At 34.4% G+C, this 21,816-nt stretch overlaps 2 long non-coding RNA genes across 7 annotated transcripts in view; one reads left to right on the top strand and one right to left on the bottom strand.

Annotated features, from left to right (window-relative positions):
• LOC137623269 (uncharacterized) overlaps positions 1–21,816 on the bottom strand; it is a 478,525-nt gene that overhangs the window by 93,697 nt on the left and 363,012 nt on the right. The window lies entirely within an intron of this gene.
• The window catches only part of LOC137623259 (uncharacterized), a 492,316-nt gene that overhangs the window by 200,281 nt on the left and 270,219 nt on the right, over positions 1–21,816 (top strand). For 2 of the 4 annotated variants that reach the window (XR_011040580.1, XR_011040576.1), the window contains exons 1-3: positions 775–829; positions 9,793–9,962; positions 11,444–11,515. This is a non-coding gene — a long non-coding RNA (uncharacterized lncRNA). Of the gene's footprint in view, positions 1–774; positions 830–9,792; positions 9,963–11,443; positions 11,516–21,816 lie in introns of those variants that run through there. The other 2 variants (XR_011040577.1, XR_011040578.1) reach the window with 2 other exon arrangements.

Raw genomic sequence — 21,816 nt, 5'->3', positions numbered from 1 at the left:
AGAAGTAAATAAACTCTCTCCTATCTAGTAGCAACTGTGTTTATATCTAGGAATATACATTATCCAATTGTTATCAGAATATGTCACTGTAAAAGTATAAACACTATCCAATAAAGACGTGAAAAAATGCTTATTCTGAATGAGAGTTTTAGGTAAACTCAGTTGTATAAATGTAACGAATAAAATCACATATCCACATTTGGTTGATTATGAGCGTTTTACATCACCTTGATTTAAAAAATGCCTTAAACGATGGTACTAAATTGATGAAAAAAAAAATCTTGAACTTTCCATACGAGTACTGAAATTTTTGAAATGATACTTGTATCCCATATATTTTGGAGCAAATAGCAAAATGTACCAGATTAGAAAATAGATCTTGCCCAGTGATCCATTTCATTTTTTTTTCTTATTTTTTTATTGTTTTTTAACTTATGAATTTGGTGTTATTCTGCTACTCACAAAAAAAAAAATAGAATTTTTTTCAAATTTGATAATCTTTTGTACTACGTAGGAAACCGAAACCGTTTTATTAGTCTAATTGAATGCGAATTTTTTTACAATAATAATGAAACTATGTTCTTCAGTATAAATAACAATGCTTCTAATGGATAATTCTATATTAAAAAAAAAATAAAATTTGCATTAGCAATAATGGTCATGAAGACCAAATGCAGGTGGCGCCACCTGTCTCCAAAGGACGACAGAACAAGGATTTCTTCTTCCTTGATTTTCAAAGTTCCACATTCTGAAACTAAAGGCTGTTCAGAATTTTGGGGCCATTTATCTCATCGGGTTGAGGATGTCAACGTCAATCGTGGTTATTTATGTAAGTATTCTTTTTCCAAAGATTTATTGTATTGAATTGTAAGTGTTTGTTCTAGGAATTTGATCTTTATGCTGACTTCGCCGAGTCAAACTATCCAAATTCTATACTTTTCTCACTGTCCCCTATACTGTCCTCCATACTTGAAAAGTGGTTTCATGTGTATATTGTACAAATAAAAGTTCTCGCATGGACTTTTAAAATTTTCTTGGCATAACTAAACTTTGCCTTGAGATTCCTTGCCAGAACACGTAAAATGCAATAAATCGTTCTATATATGAATTAGTTCTCTATTATGAAGGTTTTAGTACATCCTGTGAAACTGTTTTCGGTTACATTCGTTGTAGTGCAAAACTGGGGAAATTTTTTTTCACGCAGCTCTGTAGTGTTGGTTGCCATTGCGACGGTTTTAGGAATGAAATTTGTTTGACATCTTCTAAAACTGATTTGTTTTCTTTTGCAGTATTTCTTTTGAGTTTTGCGTAAACTGTTTTCGATAAATCTGAGGTCCTTTAGGGCCGTTGTGAATTAATAGCATACTTCTAGTTGATAAGAAAAAAAAGAAAAAAATCCAAATGTTAAGAGTGAGATCTGTGTTCCTTTGCATTTTTTTCCAGAGATTTTAAACTTAGTTTTGGCTTCATTACTGGGGCAACTGGTATATTGATTAAAGTAATCTTATTTTGGCCAAAAGTGAATTTAGTGATTTTAATGAAACGTTGAATGTGTTAGTTTTTTTTTTTTTTTTTTTTTTTTTTTTTTTTTACAGAACCTAGTCTGCAGGGACAAAGATCAAACTATACTTTTTAACCTAAACTAACTTATACATGGAGCTTTGATTTAACTACATTGACTTCGGTACCAATATCATGCAGCTACTCCTGCAACTTTTTAGTGCTGAAGGTTACGAGAAAATTTTCAAAAATCGACGTAGTTAATTCCTTCGTTTCGACGAAATAGCACCAAATTGATTATACCCCAATTTCAAACTTATTCAAGCATTGCATACATCCATGAACGTCTCGCGCGCGCACACACACACACACACTCTCTCTCTCTCTCTCTCTCTCTCTCTCTCTCTCTCTCTCTCTCTCTCTCTCTCTCTCTCTCTCTCTCTTTGCCTTCAAAATTGGAAACTATAGTTGCTATGAACTTTTACGAAGAATTTTTTTTTTTAAATATAGAATACAATTTTCAGACAATGGGGTAAGAAACTATTCATACACTAGTATGTTTACAAATTTTGCGGATTTGGTTAAACACTTTTCAACGTTTTTTTTTTTTTCTTTTAATGTGAATGATTAGAGGCTTTGGTTACGCAAAAGTGAATGTGGCTTTGGTTACGCAAAAGTGAATGTGGCTTTGGTTACGCAAAAGTGAATGTTGTGACTTGGTTACGCAAAAGTGAATGTTGTGACTTTGGTTACGCAAAAGTGAATGTTGTGACTTTGGTTACGCAAAAATGAATGTTGTGACTTTGGTTACGCAAAAGTGAATGCTGTGACTTTGTTACACAAACGTGAATGTTGTGTCTGTTACAAAAAAGTAAATGTTGTGACTTTCTAGACTATTACACAAGTGAATGTTGTGACTTCGGTTACACAAAAGTGAATGCTGTGACTTTGGTTACACACAAGTGAATGTTGAGACTTTGGTTACACATGTGTAACATGTGTTAAGTGACACTTGTTACACATATGTAATATGTGTTAAGTGACTTTGGTTACACGTGTGACATGTGTTGAATGACTTTGGTTGCAAGTGTGACATGTGTTAAGTGACTTTGGTTGCACGTTTAAAATGTGTTAAGTGACTTTGGTTGCACGTTTAACATGTGTTAAGTGACTTTGGTTGCATATGTGTAACACGTGTTAAGTGACTTTGGTTGCACATGTGTAACACGTGTTAAGTGACTTTGGTTGCACATGTGTAACACGTGTTAAGTGACTTTGGTTGCACATGTGTAACATGTGTTAGGGGCCTTTGGTTGCACATGTGTGACACGTGTTAGGTGACTTTGGTTACACATGTGTAACATGTGTTAAGTGACTTTGGTTACACATGTGTGACATGTGTTAAGTGACTTTGGTTACACATGTGTGACATGTGTTAAGTGACTTTGGTTACACATGTGTGACATGTGTTAAGTGACTTTGGTTACACATGTGTGACATGTGTTAAGTGACTTTGGTTGCACGTGTGTGACATGTTAAGAAGTGACTTTGGTTGCACGTGTGTGACATGTGTTAAGTGACTTTGGTTGCACGTGTGTGACATGTGCTAAGTGACTTTGGTTGCACGTGTTTAACATGTGCTAAGTGACTTTGGTTGCACGTGTTTAACATGTGCTAAGTGACTTTGGTTGCACGTGTTTAACATGTACTAAGTGGCTTTGGTTGCACGTGTTTAACATGTGCTAAGTGGCTTTGGTTGCACGTGTGTAACATGTGCTAAGTGACTTTGGTTGCACGTGTGTAACATGTGCTAAGTGACTTTGGTTGCACGTGTGTAACATGTGCTAAGTGACTTTGGTTGCACGTGTGTAACATGTGCTAAGTGACTTTGGTTGCCCGTGTGTAACATTTGTTAAGTGACTTTGGTTGCCCGTGTGTAACATTTGATAAGTGCCTTTGGTTGCCCGTGTGTAACATTTGTTAAGTGCCTTTGGTTGCCCGTGTGTAACATTTGTTAAGTGCCTTTGATTGCACGTGTGTAACGTGTTAAGTGACTTTGGTTGCACGTTTGTAACATGTGTTAAGTGACTTTGGTTATACATGCGTAACATTTGTTAAGTGCCTTTGGTTGCACGTGTGTAACATTTGTTAAGTGCCTTTGGTTCCACGTGTGTAACATTTGTTAAGTGCCTTTGGTTCCACGTGCGTAACGTGTTAAGTGACTTTGGTTGCACGTGTGTAACATTTGTCAAGTGCCTTTGGTTGCACGTGTAACATTTGTTAAGTGCCTTTGGTTGCCCGTGTGTAACATTTGATAAGTGCCTTTGGTTGCCCGTGTGTAACATTTGTTAAGTGCCTTTGGTTGCCCGTGTGTAACATTTGTTAAGTGCCTTTGATTGCACGTGTGTAACGTGTTAAGTGACTTTGGTTGCACGTTTGTAACATGTGTTAAGTGACTTTGGTTATACATGCGTAACATTTGTTAAGTGCCTTTGGTTGCACGTGTGTAACATTTGTTAAGTGCCTTTGGTTGCACGTGTGTAACATTTGTTAAGTGCCTTTAGTTCCACGTGTGTAACATTTGTTAAGTGCCTTTGGTTCCACGTGCGTAACGTGTTAAGTGACTTTGGTTGCACGTGTGTAACATTTGTCAAGTGCCTTTGGTTGCACGTGTAACATTTGTTAAGTGCCTTTGGTTGCACGTGTGTAACATTTGTTAAGTGACTTTGGTTACACGTGCGTAACATGTGTTAAGTGACTTTGGTTACACGTGCGTAACATGTGTTAAGTGACTTTGGTTACACGTGCGTAACATGTGTTAAGTGACTTTGGTTACACGTGCGTAACATGTGCGTAACATGTGTTAAGTGACTTTGGTTACACGTGCGTAACATGTGTTAAGTGGATTTGGTTACACGTGCCTAACATGTGTTAAGTGACTTTGGTTACACGTGCGTAACATGTGTTAAGTGACTTTGGTTACACATGCGTAACATGTGTTAAGTGACTTTGGTTACACGTGCGTAACATGTGTTAAGTGACTTTGGTTATACGTGTGTAACATGTGTTAAGGGATTTTGGTTACACATGTTAATTAGTGACTTTGGTTACAAATAGGTGAAATTTTAAGTCACATTGGTTACACAAATGTTAAATGCTAAATGATGTTGGTTACGCAAATGTAATTGTGGGGTGACTTTGATTTCACATGTAGATGTTAAGTGACTTGGATTATATATGTAAATGTGAATAAGTCTGGTTGGTTACATAAATGTGAATAAGTGAGGTTGGTTACAGAAATGTGAATAAGTGAAGTTTGTTACACAATTGTGAAATAGGGACGTTTGTTACACAAATGAGGGTGGTTAGTGACATTTGTTACACAAATGTGGGTGGTTATTGACATTTGTTACACAAATGTGGATGTTTAGTGAAATTTGTTACACAAATGTGGATGTTTAGTGACATTTGTTACACAAATGTGGATGTTTAGTGACGTTTGTTACTCTAATGTGGATGTTTAGTGACTTTTTTTTTTACACATTTGAATGTTTAGTGACATTTGTTACAGATATGGGTGTTTAGTGACGTATTTTACACAAATGTGGATGTTTAGTGACATTTGTTACACAAATCTGGATGTTTAGTGACATTTGTTACACAAATGTGGATGTTTAGTGACATTTGTTACACAAATGTGGATGTTTAGTGAAGTTTGTTACTCAAATGTGGATGGTTAGTGACTTTTGTTACACAAATGTGAATGTTTAGTGACATTTGTTACACAGATATGGGTGTTTAGTGACGTTTGTTACACAAATGTGGGTGTTTAGTGACGTTTGTTACACAAATGTCAATGTTTAGTGACGTTTGTTACACAAATATCAATGTTTAGTGACGTTTGTTACACAAATGTCAATGTTTAGTGACGTTTGTTACACAAATGTCAATGTTTAGTGACTTGTTACAAATTTGTCAGTATAGTGACGATTGTTACACAAATGTGGGTGTTTGGTGACGTTAAACAAATGTGGGTGTTTAGTGACTTTTGTTACACAAATTTGGATCTTTGATGACATTTGTTACACAAATCTGGATGTTTAGCGACATTTGTTACACAAATCTGGATGTTTAGTGAAGTTTGTTACACAAATCTGGATGTTTAGTGAAGTTTGTTACACAAATCTGGATGTTTAGTGAAGTTTGTTACACAAATCTGGATGTTTAGTGAAGTTTGTTACACAAATCTGGATGTTTAGTGAAGTTTGTTACACAAATCTGGATGTTTAATGAAGTTTGTTACACAAATCTGGATGTTTAGTGAAGTTTGTTACACAAATCTGGATGTTTAGTGATGTTTGATACACCAATCTGGATCTTTAGTGATGTTTGTTACACAAATCTGGATCTTTAGTGATGTTTGTTACACAACTTTGGATGTATAGAGAAGCTTGTTACACAAATATTGATGTTTAGTGACTTTTGTTACACAATTCTGGATGCGTAGTGACGTTTGTTACACAAATGTCAATGTTTAGTGACGTTTGTTACAAAAATTTGGATGTTTAATGAAGTTTTTAAAAAAAATCTGGATGTTTAGTGACGTTTGTTACACACATCTGGAGGTTTAGTGACGTTTGTTACACACATCTGGAGGTTTAGTGACGTTTGTTACACACATCTGGAGGTTTAGTGACGTTTGTTACACACATCTGGAGGTTTAGTGACGTTTGTTACACACATCTGGATGTTTAGTGACGTTTGTTACACACATCTGGATGTTTAGTGACGTTTGTTACACACATCTGGATGTTTAGTGACGTTTGTTACACAAATCTGGATGTTTTAGTGATGTTTGTTACACAAATCTGAAGTTTTGGTGATGTTTGTTACACAAATCTGTATGTTTTAGTGAAGTTTGCTACACAAATCTGGATGTTCCGTGACGTTTGTTACACAAATGTCAATGTTGAGTGACGTTTGTTACACAAATGTCAATGTTGAGTGACGTTTGTTACACAAATGTCAATGTTGAGTGATGTTTGTTACACAAATGTCAATGTTGAGTGACGTTTGTTACACAAATGTCAATGTTGAGTGACGTTTGTTACACAAATGTCAATGTTGAGTGAAGTTTGTTACACAAATGTCAATGTTGAGTGAAGTTTGTTACACAAATGTCAATGTTGAGTGACGTTTGTTACACAAATGTCAATGTTGAGTGACGTTTGTTACACAAATGTCAATGTTGAGTGACGTTTGTTACACAAATGTCAATGTTTATTGACGTTTGTTACACAGACGTGAACGGTTAGTGGTGTTTGTTAATGTCAATGTTTATTGGCGTTTGTTACACAAATGTCAATGTTTAGGACGTTTGTTACACAGACGTGAACGGTTAGTGGCGTTTGTTAATGTCAATGTTTAGTGGCGTTTGTTACACAAATGTGAACGGTTAGTGGCGTTTGTTACACAAATGTGAACGGTTAGTGGCGTTTGTTACACAAATGTGAACGGTTAGTGGCGTTTGTTACACAAATGTGAACGGTTAGTGGCGTTTGTTACACAAATGTGAACGGTTAGTGGCGTTTGTTACACAAATGTGAACGGTTAGCGGCGTTTGTTTCAAAGTGAATCTGATTACAGAAATGTAAATGCTTAGTGACAATGTTTAGGGACGTTCGTTACAAAGTGACTGCTTACAGAAATGTGAATGTTTAGTGACAACATTTAGTGACGTTCGTTACAAAGTGACTGCTTACAGAAATGTGAATGTTTAGTGACTGAATGTTTAGTGACTGAATGTTTAGTGAAGTTCGTTACAAAGTGACTGCTTACAGAAATGTGAAGGTTTAGTGACTGAATGTTTAGTGAAGTTAGTTACAAAGTCACTCTGGTTACAGAAATGTGAATGTTTAGTGACAATGGTTACAGAAATGTTAAATTTTAGTGAGTTTGGTTACAGAAATGTGAAAGTTTACTATCCTTTTCACTCATGGTTTAATGGATATTTGTATTATACAAGGGTTAATGTTTAAAGGCTCTGGTTAGTCTTTTGAAAGTTTAGTGACCTGGTTACACACTTATGAAGGTTTAGTGTCCTGGTTACACACTTGTGAAGGTTTAGTGACCCTGGTTACACACTTGTGAAGGTTTAGTGACCCAGGCTACACACTTGTGAAGGTTTAGTGACTGTGGTTACTGCCTAGTGATGGTTTGTAATTGGTTACACACTTTTGAAGGTTTAGTGACTTTGGTTACACACCTGTAAAGGTTTGGTGACTGTGGTTACACACTTTTGAAGGTTTAGTGACTTTGGTTACACACCTGTAAAGGTTTGGTGACTGTGGTTACACACTAGTGAAGATTTGTGACTGGTTAATCACTTGTGAAGGCTTGTCACTGCTTAATCACTTGTGAAGGCATGGTGACACTGGTTACATACGTGTGGAGGTTTTGTAAGCAATCTTAGTACTTTTGTTTGTTTTTATTTTAAATTTTTATTTTTAATTGAATCTAGTCTGCGCTTTTACGTTTAAAGGCATGTATATGGAAAATTAAATTTGACATGGTACTATAATTATTAGCGAAAGCGGAATTCTCTAAGAAATTGGAGTGTGCTGGTTATTTTGGCATTGTCCTTTTGAATGGAAGCTGGGGCATAACGCCTTCATATCAGTCAATTAAAATTTGAAGTTTTTCTTTCTAGGTTCAATGTTTACAACTATGAGACTGATGAAGAGTTTTTGCGCATGACTTGTTTGTATTGGAATTTGCCAACTTTTTTTTTCACTTAATTAGCAGAGGTTTTAATATATTACGCGATTCCAAATATTTACAGTATGCATAAGTTCCATGATCCAAAACATCCATTTTTCCACCCATCCCCATTCAGATTCAGTATGACTATCAACATACTTATCCACGAGGGATGTACAATCCCTCGAATTTGTGTAATCAATTTCCGTGATTGGTTATGATGAAAATGTTCTGTTCTGTGTAGTTGTTATTGCTCATGTGAATGTATAAAAAAAAAAATAAACCTGAAATAATGACCGACGGTGTAAGCATAAACAGCCCATTGTATTGTTGACTAGAACTAGGTAGTAGTGATGTATTGCTAATTTTGCCAGCATAGTGAGCCACGGTGGAGCAAAAACTCTAGGCGTAGATGAACAAGATAATTGAAACTTTAATTTCCAGCCAGTTTCACGAACTATATTTTTCCAACTGGGTTAGCTTGTGTTTATTTGGCATTTCTGGTCAGAATTATTGCTACAAATAACTTTACCCAATTCCCCAGCCAAAAACTCAGTTTTCTTACAGAAGTCCCTCATAACTGTCTTATAAGTAATTGGTAAAAAAACAATTGAAAAAGTGGCTTGCCTCATTCATGGTCAGAAATGCCTAAAATAAGATATCAAATAGGCAAAATACATGGTTCATGTATTTGGTTTGAATTTAAACTATTATATTCAACCCTTTTAGTTTAAAAGTTAGAATATCTTAACTACCAAAGGAACATGAAATTTCTAGTTATTCTAGATTTATTTACCACCTCCCATAAAAGGCTATTTTTTAAAATTATATTTCTTCGATAATTGGGTCATTTTCAACTAGGAATACCCTCTGCTTCACTAAACCTGAAGCGCTTTAGGTAGTAGGTGTTGAAATAAATTTTTTTTTTCTAAAATATATGTTGCATTTACGGTAGATTCTAGTCTTGATAAATGACGTTTACTTAAATTTCTCATGACTTATCCTGCCAAGGTATTTGCTTTAATGGCAAGTTTTGTAACATTTGAATTTGTTTTACTTGATGTCCTAGACTCTTATACTAGTTACAGGAGTTTAGTAAATGAAGTTCAATCTTTTCTTTATTGACAAATGTGTGTAGAAGTTTTCACAATTAAAGTAGTTGAATATGGAATTAATTAATGCAGTCTCATTAGTGTTTGCAGCAAGTTTATGAAATATAAACCTTGATTTAAATGTTTTCCATTTTGTCTTGAATTATTTCTGCAGCGTCAGACACAAGTAGGTTGGTGTTTTTTCCTAGTATCATACATGCATTTCAAATGGATAAGCACATCAAGATATTCTTTTCAAAATATTTATTGGGATATATTCGCCACAGGTTTTAATATAAATTTAGTATTGAAATAATGCTCTTATTACTCAAGAAAATGTTTTGGTAAATATAGAAAAAATTAGCATTCTCACTGTTAATGTCTTCATATGCAAGTCTTTTGGAATGGTAGAAATTGTACATAAACTAATTTTCTTTTCCAGATTTTTAATTGCCATACTGAGTGAGGTGTTGAATCTTGAACGATAAATGGATGCATAAGAAACGGAATTTTTCTTTAAAAGGAACATTTCATTCAGCTGAACTGGAGTAAACAGATTATTAAGAATGTTTACTTGAAAATTGACCCACAAATTCAAAACTTCCAGTACTGGTAGGTGGATAAAACTTCACTTTAACATTTGTTAAGCTTTATGGTTATTATGCAAATGATAAATGAAAAATGTCTTAAAATCAAATCTAAAAAAAAAAAAAATTAGTTATAGTTTAAATTAGTGATTAGACTTTGCACTAATTTATAAGTACTTATTTCTGGCGGAAATAATTATTTCTAAAGTTATATTTGTAAATTTGTTGGCTGCAACTTTAATATCAGAGGCGGTTTAGTGTTAGGGAAATATAAATACATTAAAGACGGAAGTGTAATTAATTAGTAGTGTAATTCATCAGTCCCTGGCTAAAGTAATTGTTTTTTTTGAAGTTTAAAAGCATTTATGTTTGAACACATTGTTTGGCGTTAGTTACCAGTGTGTTATGTTCGTATTGATGGACAGATATTTTGGCGATAAATGTAAATGCACATGAAATCTCTCAAACCAAATTGATAATATAGGAAAGTAAAAAATATTAAAATTTATAACTGAACGAAAAAGGTGTTACTTGGTGAAACCTTTACTATAGGCCGTAAACAATCGGACCAGTCCGCACTGACCAGCGTGGTGATGAAAACCAGGGTTAAAAGGTATTCTTTTAACCCTGATGAAAACTAGCCAATTCCCAGACAAAAATATGAACGTCTGAGGTTTTGGTAATGAAGTGGACCATAAACTGCTGCATTTTGTTGTTGTTGTTTTATATTGTAGATAATTTAATTTACTTTCGGGTTTTAAATTCTTAAATTGAGCCGTTAAATATTTGCCTGTTCGAGGAAAGACTTATACCGTAAGATAAGAATTTGTGAGTGCTAGCATGTGCTTAAGATTGCGAATATAGATAACTTGTAAAATCGTGAATATGGCTAACTTGTAGAATTGTGAATAGGGCTAACTTGTTACATTGTGAATATGAAACTTTTAATATTGTTAATGTGTATAACTTGTTAGATTATGAATGTATATAACTTGAGACTGGGAACTTGTATAACTTGTAAGATTCTTGTAAGATTGGAAACTTATAACTTGTAAGATTGGAAACTTATAACTTGTAAGATTGGAAACTTATAACTTGCAAGATTGGAAACTTATAACTTGTAAGAAAGTTAGGTAAAATTCTGTTCTCAGGTTGTTCAGATGTTTAGCTTCATATAAAAATTGTTGGAACTGCCGTTTTATAATAGGTAAAAAAAAAAAATAAAAAAAAATGGAAACTACTGTTTTTCAATGGGTAGAACAAGGAGAATATATATATGATTTTGAAAGGTAAGAGACAAATTACCATTAAAGTCCTCGTAAAAATACTTTTGATTTCTTTATAAAAAAAACAAACTTATCTGATCCAAAGTGAAATATGAATATAAAATATTTAAATGAATTTAGCTAGTTCTTTCTACATTTAAGGTAAAGAGTAGGCCTACTTCCGGCAAAGATAGAATAGTTGAGATTTAATATGTACATTACAGGCTTTGATTTCTTCCAGGTTTATCCGGAACTCGTGTATGAAAATGAAGAAACAAGAATTGCAAGCAGGCTGAACGTTGAAACTCCACCAGTGAAGAAATAGATTTTGAGAAAATTCAATAACGAAAAGACTACAAAAAAAAGTGATCCTACAAAAACTGTGGATCTCATTAATAAGTCTGTTGTAGCAAAATACTGTTTTCATATTTAAAATTACTGTAGGTCGTAATGAGTATATTAAATAGCCACTTTTCCATTGTACTACAAATTTTCCAATACCTAATTTTTCATAGTTCTATTCTGATCTCGTCTTGTTACCAATGCATTTGCCACATTTTTCTTTCTAGTTTTCAATCAATGGCTTTTATTCTAGTCTATCATTTACTGTACTTTTCATTTCTTCTGGCTATTGCGGAGTTTTTCTTAGCTGTATTTTCCTAGTTTTCTTCCTTTTCGTTCCGAGTTTTCTTGTCTTGTTTACTTCGCATACTACTGTTTTTTTATGCTTTAGTTAAGTTATTGCTAGTATTGATTTTGGTTGCTAACATTTACCTGCAGGTTAGTTTGAGAGATATTGGTTAACGTCCCTACACAGGTGTGCCGATTTGTAACTTTCTAAAGTGTAATGTTCAAGCAGTTTAAATTGTTTTTAACGACTGAATTTTTTAAGAGACTTCAGAAGAAAAGTTTTTTTTTTTTTTTTTTTTTTTTTTTCTCTACACTGGTTTCCCCAAGACTCGCATGGATTTTTTCCCTTAAAGTTCTTGTGGCAGGTTTCATATGAATGTACTAATTTTTTTCATGGTTTTTCCACAAACATATATTCTAGTATTTTTCGTGTACAGGGGTTTTAAAAAATTTCTTATATACAAAATTTTAGCATGTAGATATTATGAAATATATCTTAAGATTGGTATAGATCACAGAAAATTTTTTTAAAACTTCTATGGGTTTTTAATTCAAAATATACCTGCAATTTCAGAGTCAAACCCAAAATTTTCTATCAAGGCCACTTGGTATTTGTAGTTCCTGAAATTCTTTGTTAGAAATTTGTTTATCACTACAATAATCAGTTTGAATTTTCTTATGTTTTGGAAGGTTATCTTTACACAAGTCTTGGTTTTCATGACTCGGAAGTATAAGACATTACATTTTTTCAATAAGTATATCCTTGACGAATATCTTACGCCCTTGAGGTTGATTTTGGTCTTAAAATGTGAGGCTATTTAATTTCTATATCTAGATTCTTAGTTAATTTTGACCAAATTTGACTTAGATGATATAAGGTAGATTTGAATGCAAATTTTATTTCGTATCATTTAATAAATTGAGATAGATATTGAAGATTCTAGAGCTCACGGATAAAATAATGTATTTCTTTGCTAAGGACGTTAACCGAAATGTTATATTTATTTTAGAGGGTTTAATTCTTTTGAAACACCCATGAGAAAGCTTAATATCCATGTAAGAAACTATTGGTTCCATTAATATTTTTTTTATATAGATAACTTTAAAAAAAAACTTAAAATCTGCCTTGTTTATGTAGGTGAAAATTTCAGCGTACTAAAAATAGTTGGTTTATTAGGAACGTTAGTAATTGGATTTTAGGTATGAAAGGGAGTGCGCGGGATGGCCTGAAGGTTATATTAGGATATTTAGACAGGTTGATAGTAGCAATTTAATATTTTAATTTTGTTATAACTTATGAAATATATCTAGGCATGTGTGTAATATGCAATTTAGTCGTCCTTGTAAATTAATCTTTTGAAATGAAGACTTTGATATATGAGTAAGATTTTGCTCAACATTTGCACATACTAATGCTCATTTTTTTTTCACCAGGTTCTAATGGGACCTAAATGACGGACGAGCTTATACGGAAACTATAAGATAACTTTTTTTTCCCGACTAATAAAGTTTAGAAGTATGGAATGACCTTGACAGAAATTTGCCTCCATTCCCCTGATGCAATTCGAAAACCTTGTTAGTAAGTGTATAAAACCTTCAAATTTGTCGTACATAGCTAGCTTTTAAAGAAATTTCCAAATAACTATTTATAAGACTAACTCTTAATATAAATTTGAGATCTTAAAAAACAAATGTAGAACATTCATAAAAATTGAGATCAACTAAAAAGTTCTTGAAGGTGCTGGAGTTATATGGAAATGATTTCTTAATTATCGTAATTCAAATATTCAATTGTAATTAAGCCGAAAAATTATTTGTATGTAAAAGGGAAATGTTGTAAAAACTGTCGCCTCTACAAGAATAGGGCGTTAGTTCTCAGTATATAGGACAGAGCCGGTATAAAGCATAACTGTACCAGTTCTGTTATGTAAAATTACATTAAAGTTAAACAAAATTGATTTAAATATAGAATTTTAGGTTCATAAAATGGGGAACAGTAGAATGTTTAGTATAAGGTTTAGTATTTACTACAAGGTACGCTAACTTTGGCCTCTTATAAACGTTAGCTTATTTTGGGGATTTAACATCATTTGTATATTAGTCGAGTATTTTAAAGCTGTGACATTGCCAGAAAATTGAATTTTAAAGTAATAATTTTTTCAGATTGCAGCCTACTAAAATTGTCTTCGGATGGATATGGATTGAACATCCAGCCAACGTCCTGCAAAAAGGTATGTTTAATTCAATTTTTCAAATTCTAAGTATACGTATAAACTATCAACATTTTTTCTGTAAATAAAGTTTGAATGTACACCTAGCAACATTTTATCCCTTTCAAGTGGAAACTACGCAACTAATATGAATTAATTATGCTATTTCAAGGTTATAAGTTTCGAATATTTTACTCTAGAAGTTCAAAAATGGCAATATTTGATTTTTAAAACTTCTCCTAAAAGTGTGTTGACTATCTATTTTATCAAGAGCTTTTAAAGTAGGAATATTTTGGCAATATCAAAATAGCCAACGATTTTGTATTTTAAACGATTTTGTATTGTATTTTTTAAAAAAAAGCAGAACTTGAGTACAGAGTATTTCCACAAATGTTAAAACATTTTGGACTAATATCTAAATGTTTTATTTCAGATACGTTTGGTAATGGACAAGTTAAGAAAATAATGGAGCAAGGAGCAGAAGCGTGAACAGAGAAAAAGCACCATCGGAAATCTACTAATAAATGAAAAAGGAAAGTAGTCAATAAAATAAAACCATACTAGGAGAATTTTGTATTTATTAGCCCCAATAAATACTTTTAGACAAGATATATGAAAAAAGCTCTTATACTAAATATGTATATACTATAAAAGTGCAATTCGTTCATGATCTTCTGCTGCGAACTGTTTTCTCTCTCTCCTGCTGCGAACTGCTTTCGCTCTTCTCTGCTGCGAGCTGCTTTCGCTCTCCTCTGCTGCGAACTGTTTTCTCTCTCTCCTGCTGCGAACTGCTTTCGCTCTTCTCTGCTGCGAGCTGCTTTCGCTCTCCTCTGCTGCGAGCTGCTTTCGCTCTCCTCTGCTGCGAGCTGCTTTCGCGCTCCTCTGCTGCGAGCTGCTTTCGCGCTCCTCTGCTGCGAGCTGCTTTCGCGCTCCTCTGCTGCGAGCTGCTTTCGCGCTCCTCTGCTGCGAGCTGCTTTCGCGCTCCTCTGCTGCGAGCTGCTTTCGCGCTCCTCTGCTGCGAGCTGCTTTCGCGCTCCTCTGCTGCGAGCTGCTTTCGCGCTCCTCTGCTGCGAGCTGCTTTCGCGCTCCTCTGCTGCGAGCTGCTTTCGCGCTCCTCTGCTGCGAGCTGCTTTCGCGCTCCTCTGCTGCGAGCTGCTTTCGCGCTCCTCTGCTGCGAGCTGCTTTCGCGCTCCTCTGCTGCGAGCTGCTTTCGCGCTCCTCTGCTGCGAGCTGCTTTCGCGCTCCTCTGCTGCGAGCTGCTTTCGCGCTCCTCTGCTGCGAGCTGCTTTCGCGCTCCTCTGCTGCGAGCTGCTTTCGCGCTCCTCTGCTGCGAGCTGCTTTCGCGCTCCTCTGCTGCGAGCTGCTTTCGCGCTCCTCTGCTGCGAGCTGCTTTCGCGCTCCTCTGCTGCGAGCTGCTTTCGCGCTCCTCTGCTGCGAGCTGCTTTCGCGCTCCTCTGCTGCGAGCTGCTTTCGCGCTCCTCTGCTGCGAGCTGCTTTCGCGCTCCTCTGCTGCGAGCTGCTTTCGCGCTCCTCTGCTGCGAGCTGCTTTCGCGCTCCTCTGCTGCGAGCTGCTTTCGCGCTCCTCTGCTGCGAGCTGCTTTCGCGCTCCTCTGCTGCGAGCTGCTTTCGCGCTCCTCTGCTGCGAGCTGCTTTCGCGCTCCTCTGCTGCGAGCTGCTTTCGCGCTCCTCTGCTGCGAGCTGCTTTCGCTCTCCTCTGCTGCCTGCTGCAATCTCTCTCCTCTGCTGCCTGCTGCATGCTCTTTTGTAGCATGCTGCATCTTATTTATTCTCTTGGATTGAATTAATCTTCATACTTCAGAGTGAATAAATCGCAACTCTACAAAACTCCAATGACAAAGCACTAGAGATGTGTGTAGGATGCAAGATCTACGTTTTTATCAGTGTTTTGTAATTTAAACTACGTTATGAGAGCTTATTGGTAATCTGTAGAGCTTGATTTTATCCACACTCCATTAAACCTGAAAAGAAAATCAGATCAGCATTCTGTACCATTTGTTGTTTCATTCACATTATAAACCATAAGACATCAGTAACATCAACGAACATGAAATACGTTAATAGAAAAAAATTATATATGGCTCTGAACCACAACTACACAATAAAACGTAATACACGATTGAATACAAAAATTGATGACAGATCTTGGATTAACTTTTATAACCTGACATATCCAAAAGGCTGAGATCAATTTACCAAAGTGCATTAGCCAAAAGGTTAAAGTATCAATTTAGCAACGCTTAAATCAGAGCAGCTTTCAACTAAACTATAGACGGCACATTTATGAATATAGAAGGATAATATATGGGTACATCTGTTTTATAAACCAGTCACTGCCTAATGCATAGTGGCAAAATCCTTAAACTTCTAAGACTCAATTTCAAAATTAGTGACCCCTGGTACAAATGCGTTCAATTTCTTGTATTGTGAGATCTGTAAAACATTAAACTAGCTAACCTCAAACTATACATTTTGCAACCTCTACTAAAATCTTAATGCTTCCAACCATTGTCTCTCCAAACTGAATTTCCTTGAAAAAAATTTCTGGTGAACCTTAAACTTCAAGATAATAGAAGATAAGATATAAAGACTACCAAATTAATGCTAAATCTCCATAGACTGAAGCGTGTCTAAGCTAAAATCCTGAAAGATTCTGTAATAACCCAGAAAACTAAAAAGCCAAGAGCTATATTTAACTGATAAATGGGACCCACAAAAACGAATGACATCCAGAATCATCAGATTAACACTTTACTCTACTCTCTTACAGCTCTATTGTCTATGTCGTTATCTTTAACACCAAACCTCTTAAAATACAAAAACTTAACTCCTTTTCATATCTAATTTAACCACCAAAACCACTTCAATACGATCAGATCGTTAACTAAACACCTTATTACGCTTACAATCAGGGAATCATTAATAACCATAGCTGTTGACTTAAATATCAAAGAAATTTGAAAAGTTAGCAACCGAAGTCAAAACCTTACCTATCTATATTAAGTAACTTGTACTCTTAAGGATGCTATACAGGCCCATCTGCTAGGGCAGATGGGCCTGTATTGCTAGATTTACTGGTTATTTTCAAAAAAAAGAATTTTAATCAAATCAAGACTTTGTGAATCGTTACTTCAGGTACGATAGAAAACCTACCGAAAATTTGATTAAATTTCTGGAAATAACACCGTTCTTTAAAAACACAATCTTAGATTTTGAACTTGTTAAAAACTCAAAGCAGTATTTACCATAAATTCAAAATAGGCCCAGAAACCACCAAAACGTATACGCTCAAAATTCAAGAAAATTACTACCAAAGAAAATGGTAGTAATAAGACTTTTGAAAATCCTATTAACACTTTACTTAAGCAATGCATCAAATGCTACCAAAAATAAATTCCCAGGATATACTTGGCGCTAAAATATAAAATACTAAAAATTATGATTTAAGATTTGTATCCAAATTTTATTGCTTATCACATGTAAGTACTAAACCAAATCTCTATGTAAGAATATCGGTTTCTAATATCAGTTTCTCACGATTACCCCTAAGCAATATGCTTACTATACTAGAGAGGAGAAAAAGAAAAAAAAAAACTTTCGTTGACAACGTTTAAGCAAGAGTTTAGCCATTAAGTATTCGGCAAATTCTAGACACCAACCTGGTTAAAAAGGTTCTAACTTACCAAAAAAATTACATGAATGTATACGTGGTTCTATATCTCATCCTTGATTTATAGAAATTAAACCTAAAACATTCATTATTAAACACTGATTATGAGGTTTACCGACATCTTCCAGCCAATATGAATAATGGCTATGTTTTCCAGAGATAGGTAACAAAAAGATCCCTTTACAAAACTGCAAGAATATTTAAAAAACATTCTGAAAAATTACCCAAGCCCTGAACACCAAAATTACAAACTCAGGCTTACCTTCATACCACAATCCAACAACATGGCGAAGATTGCTGGAACCACAAGTCCAAAAGAAATGATGCAAACACGAATATGCAAACGATTTGAGCAGCTAAATGAAGGTATGAACAAGGCTGAACCACAACACGCACTGATGTTGCTTCCTGATTTCCTACCGATTACAGTTCTATCTTGCCGGCTTCCTTCCAAGTTTCAACCAATCAGAAGGTCCGTGGCATTTAAGAGTGAGAAACGACTCCTGATTGGTCGAGAAACTAACAAGGAATCTTCAAGAGAACATTTACTTTCAAAAGACGTTACGTCATCACTTATTAAACCAGTGACATCTGTTGGTTACATAATTAACCTTGAAAAAAGTTGGTGGAAAAAAATCATATATTCTGTATTTATAAAGAAAACAATTCGTCATTTTAAGGGAAACATTGATACTTGAAATTATACAAGAAAATTCTTACTGTATTAATTAAATATTTACTGTGAAATAGACAGGGTTTGTTGATTTAGATAGTGCATTGGTACCAGGTACAATATCTTAAACAAATATTCAATCAATATTTGAAAATGAACCAATTATTCACTGATATTCCAGGAGATATGTTACAATTTTCGATCTGGAAAAAAACACTGATCTTAAATCCCTTCGCGCAAATAGTAATGTTCATATTGTTATATAATTTTTTATTTCTTCTGCTTTCCCTATATTATGTCCCTTAGACTTGAAGAATTTTGGTTCTCACACCATGAATGAACTTTGGAGTCTTCCTTGTAATAATAATAATAATAATAATAATAATAATAATAATAATAATAATAATAATAATAATAATAATAATAATAATAATAATCTCTCTCTCTCTCTCTCTCTCTCTCTCTCTCTCTCTCTCTCTCTCTCTCTCTCTCTCTCTCTCTCTCTAACTTAAATCTATGGTCTAGTATAAGTTATGTAATGCTATTAACAGAACCGCCATATTTATTGTAAAAATGATGTAGAAATGACAAGTATGTTTCTATTAATAAGAGGAAGTTAATCAATTATAAATATAATAAATATCAATGCAATATTTTTTTTCATAGCCCTTTTTTTCAATGTTAGCATATGTTACTGACAAAAATATTAATACAGACCGAATTCAACTAGAATCCGTACTGGGTAGAGCACATACCTTCGCCAATGCCGCATTTGTTATCATGGTCATGCAAAGAAATATGATAATAATGGCCGCATAATGATGACCACTGCAACTATTGCAACTTCACTGATCCCGCTGAGCTTTGTACCCAAACCGCTAACAGGGATTTTGATGTCACTATACCTTGTTGTATACTATAAGACTGGTAATTAAATTGTGCATACTTTGACACTAGTGTCATGAAATAAAGATTACATTGACCACGATATAAGGAAAACTTTTTTTTTTATCTTTTCGTTACTTCACTTTAACAATTGTCCTTGTATCATGGCCCATCATCTAATCAAATTTCAAAATATTCGGTCAAAAAATTTTCTAATTATACGAATAATAAACAAATAAATATACAAACATAAATAAGCAAGGATAATGACATCACATTATCATGTTGTACATCACAAGATAGGAAATTGAATTGCAAACATTTGACACTAATTTCATGCAAATCAGATACAAATTAACCACAATATGGTAAAACGACCTTTTTATGATCTTGATCTAACTTTCATGAAATTTGGTCAAATAGTTTTTGAGTTATGCGAATCATAACCGCTTTGGCACACTTACAAATAAACAACTTCATGTCTATCAAATAAATACCCAACTATCACAACATAACCTTCGCAACGAGAATATCAAAGGTAAAATATCAGGATTCAAGTATATTTACTTAAAAAAAATCAAATTCAGACAGTTTTTTGACATAAGTAGAACAACCACTCGGTAGTCTTACCTTTGCCACAACCACTTGTTGTACCAAGAAAACTGACGATGTTGTGGGTATTTGATCCCAAAACACATGTTATCTAAATTTGTTATCATGGCTTAAAATCTTTCATTTTCATGACCTTTAGCTTCAGTCCTATCATTCTCAAAATCTACTCAAATGGTCCTTGGATAATAACTAATCATCTCACCGAGTTTGATGCATTTTTATGTAGACAAGTCGGAAAACAATGGCCTCGTAGTGACAGAGCCCGGAATTTCAGCATGTTCATTGACTCCGTTGGCCTTTGTTCCCCAACTGCTAAAAAGATTAATGGCATTAGTATAACACGATATATATCACAAGATACACAATATATTTATGTATATTTTAGCACTAGTTTCATGCATATAAGATTGGCCACAATATGGCAAGAAGAGTTTTTTTACTTTTTCCTGAGCTTGGTCTTGATTTTTAACCTAATCAATCCGAAAATCTAATGAAATTGTTCTTGGATCATGACCAATCATCCCACCAAATTTCCGGAGATTCAGTCAATATTTTTAAGTAATGCGAATCACAGTCTTACAAAAGATAGATATACAAACAAATGAATGCGCACCTATCAAAAACTACCTGGGCAACAAAGTGGTCGAAGGTAAAAAGGTGAAAAAGATGCTGTTAATCTTGCTAGATAACCCGTTCTACCTTTAATTTACATATATGTACAAAAGCTATGTACAAAAGTCAAAGCTAAGTAATAATTAACATAAACCGCTAAAAAACATCGTTATAATTATATTTTACAAATTAAAACAGTTGCTGCATAAATAATCTTTAAATATACACTAAGTGAATTCACACAAACTTTATGAGACTATTTCACAGGTTTGAAATTACATAGTATTTAATCATAGTTATAATTTTCTCAAAACAAGCATTTTAGTAGGTCCCCATGTTTCAGTAGAAATAGACTAAACCAAATACATCCAAGTTATAATTAATTTCAATGTTACATAGCACTTCAAATTGACAAAACATTTTCGAAATAACCGCAATTATATTTTCATAACATACATTTTATACCCCCCTTTCACCTAAATGGATAAATATTATTTTAATGTACAGAGAAAACAACTGTTTTACATCAAATTCCAAACTAGAATGGGGACTCGGTACAGTGCATACCTTCGCTAACACCACATAAGAAGATAGACCATTGAATTATGCACATTAACTCGTACTTGCACGAAGCTAAGGTTTTCGCCACACTCAACCTCCTGAAGGGGTATAATCAGGTGCCTATGAACCCAGAAGACATCCCCAAGACCGCCATCACTACCCCATTCGATGCACACACCTTCAATTTATCCTGTTTTTGGCTTCAAAATGCTGGGGCCATATTTTAAACGTCACATAGATGGCATATTAGGGGATCTCCTATTCTGTGTATGATACATGGACGATATACATCTGTTCTCTTTCCCTAAACAAGAAGCAAGTACCTAGATTATTATGTCAACCATCTAAATCACCGACTAATACACAATCCTCAGAATAAATGACATCGGGCAGATCCTCAATAGCAAAATAATATGAATGCACATGATATATACATATACATATACATATACATATACATATATATTTCAGCATCTTAAAGCCTTACTTTCATTGCCAAACATTCAGTACCACTGACTTTACTAGCATAGCAATATTATGCTGGAATAGTATTTCTTATGTAAATTGTAATTGGACTCGTAACCGTCAATTTGTGGATAGGAAGCGTTTCTACCTACTTCCTGCAACGCTATTGCATCAACATTTGTAGAATAAGTATTTGCATCTAAATCAGTATCTCGTTTTCTTAAACTGTTTATATTCCAGGATACAATATGGAGTTTATGTGCCATTTTCAGAAATAC

Source organism: Palaemon carinicauda, chromosome 2 (genome assembly GCF_036898095.1).
Source record: "Palaemon carinicauda isolate YSFRI2023 chromosome 2, ASM3689809v2, whole genome shotgun sequence".
Taxonomy (NCBI): domain Eukaryota; kingdom Metazoa; phylum Arthropoda; class Malacostraca; order Decapoda; family Palaemonidae; genus Palaemon; species Palaemon carinicauda.
Note: the sequence above shows the minus strand (reverse complement) of the source record. Positions and strands in the feature narration are given on the sequence as shown.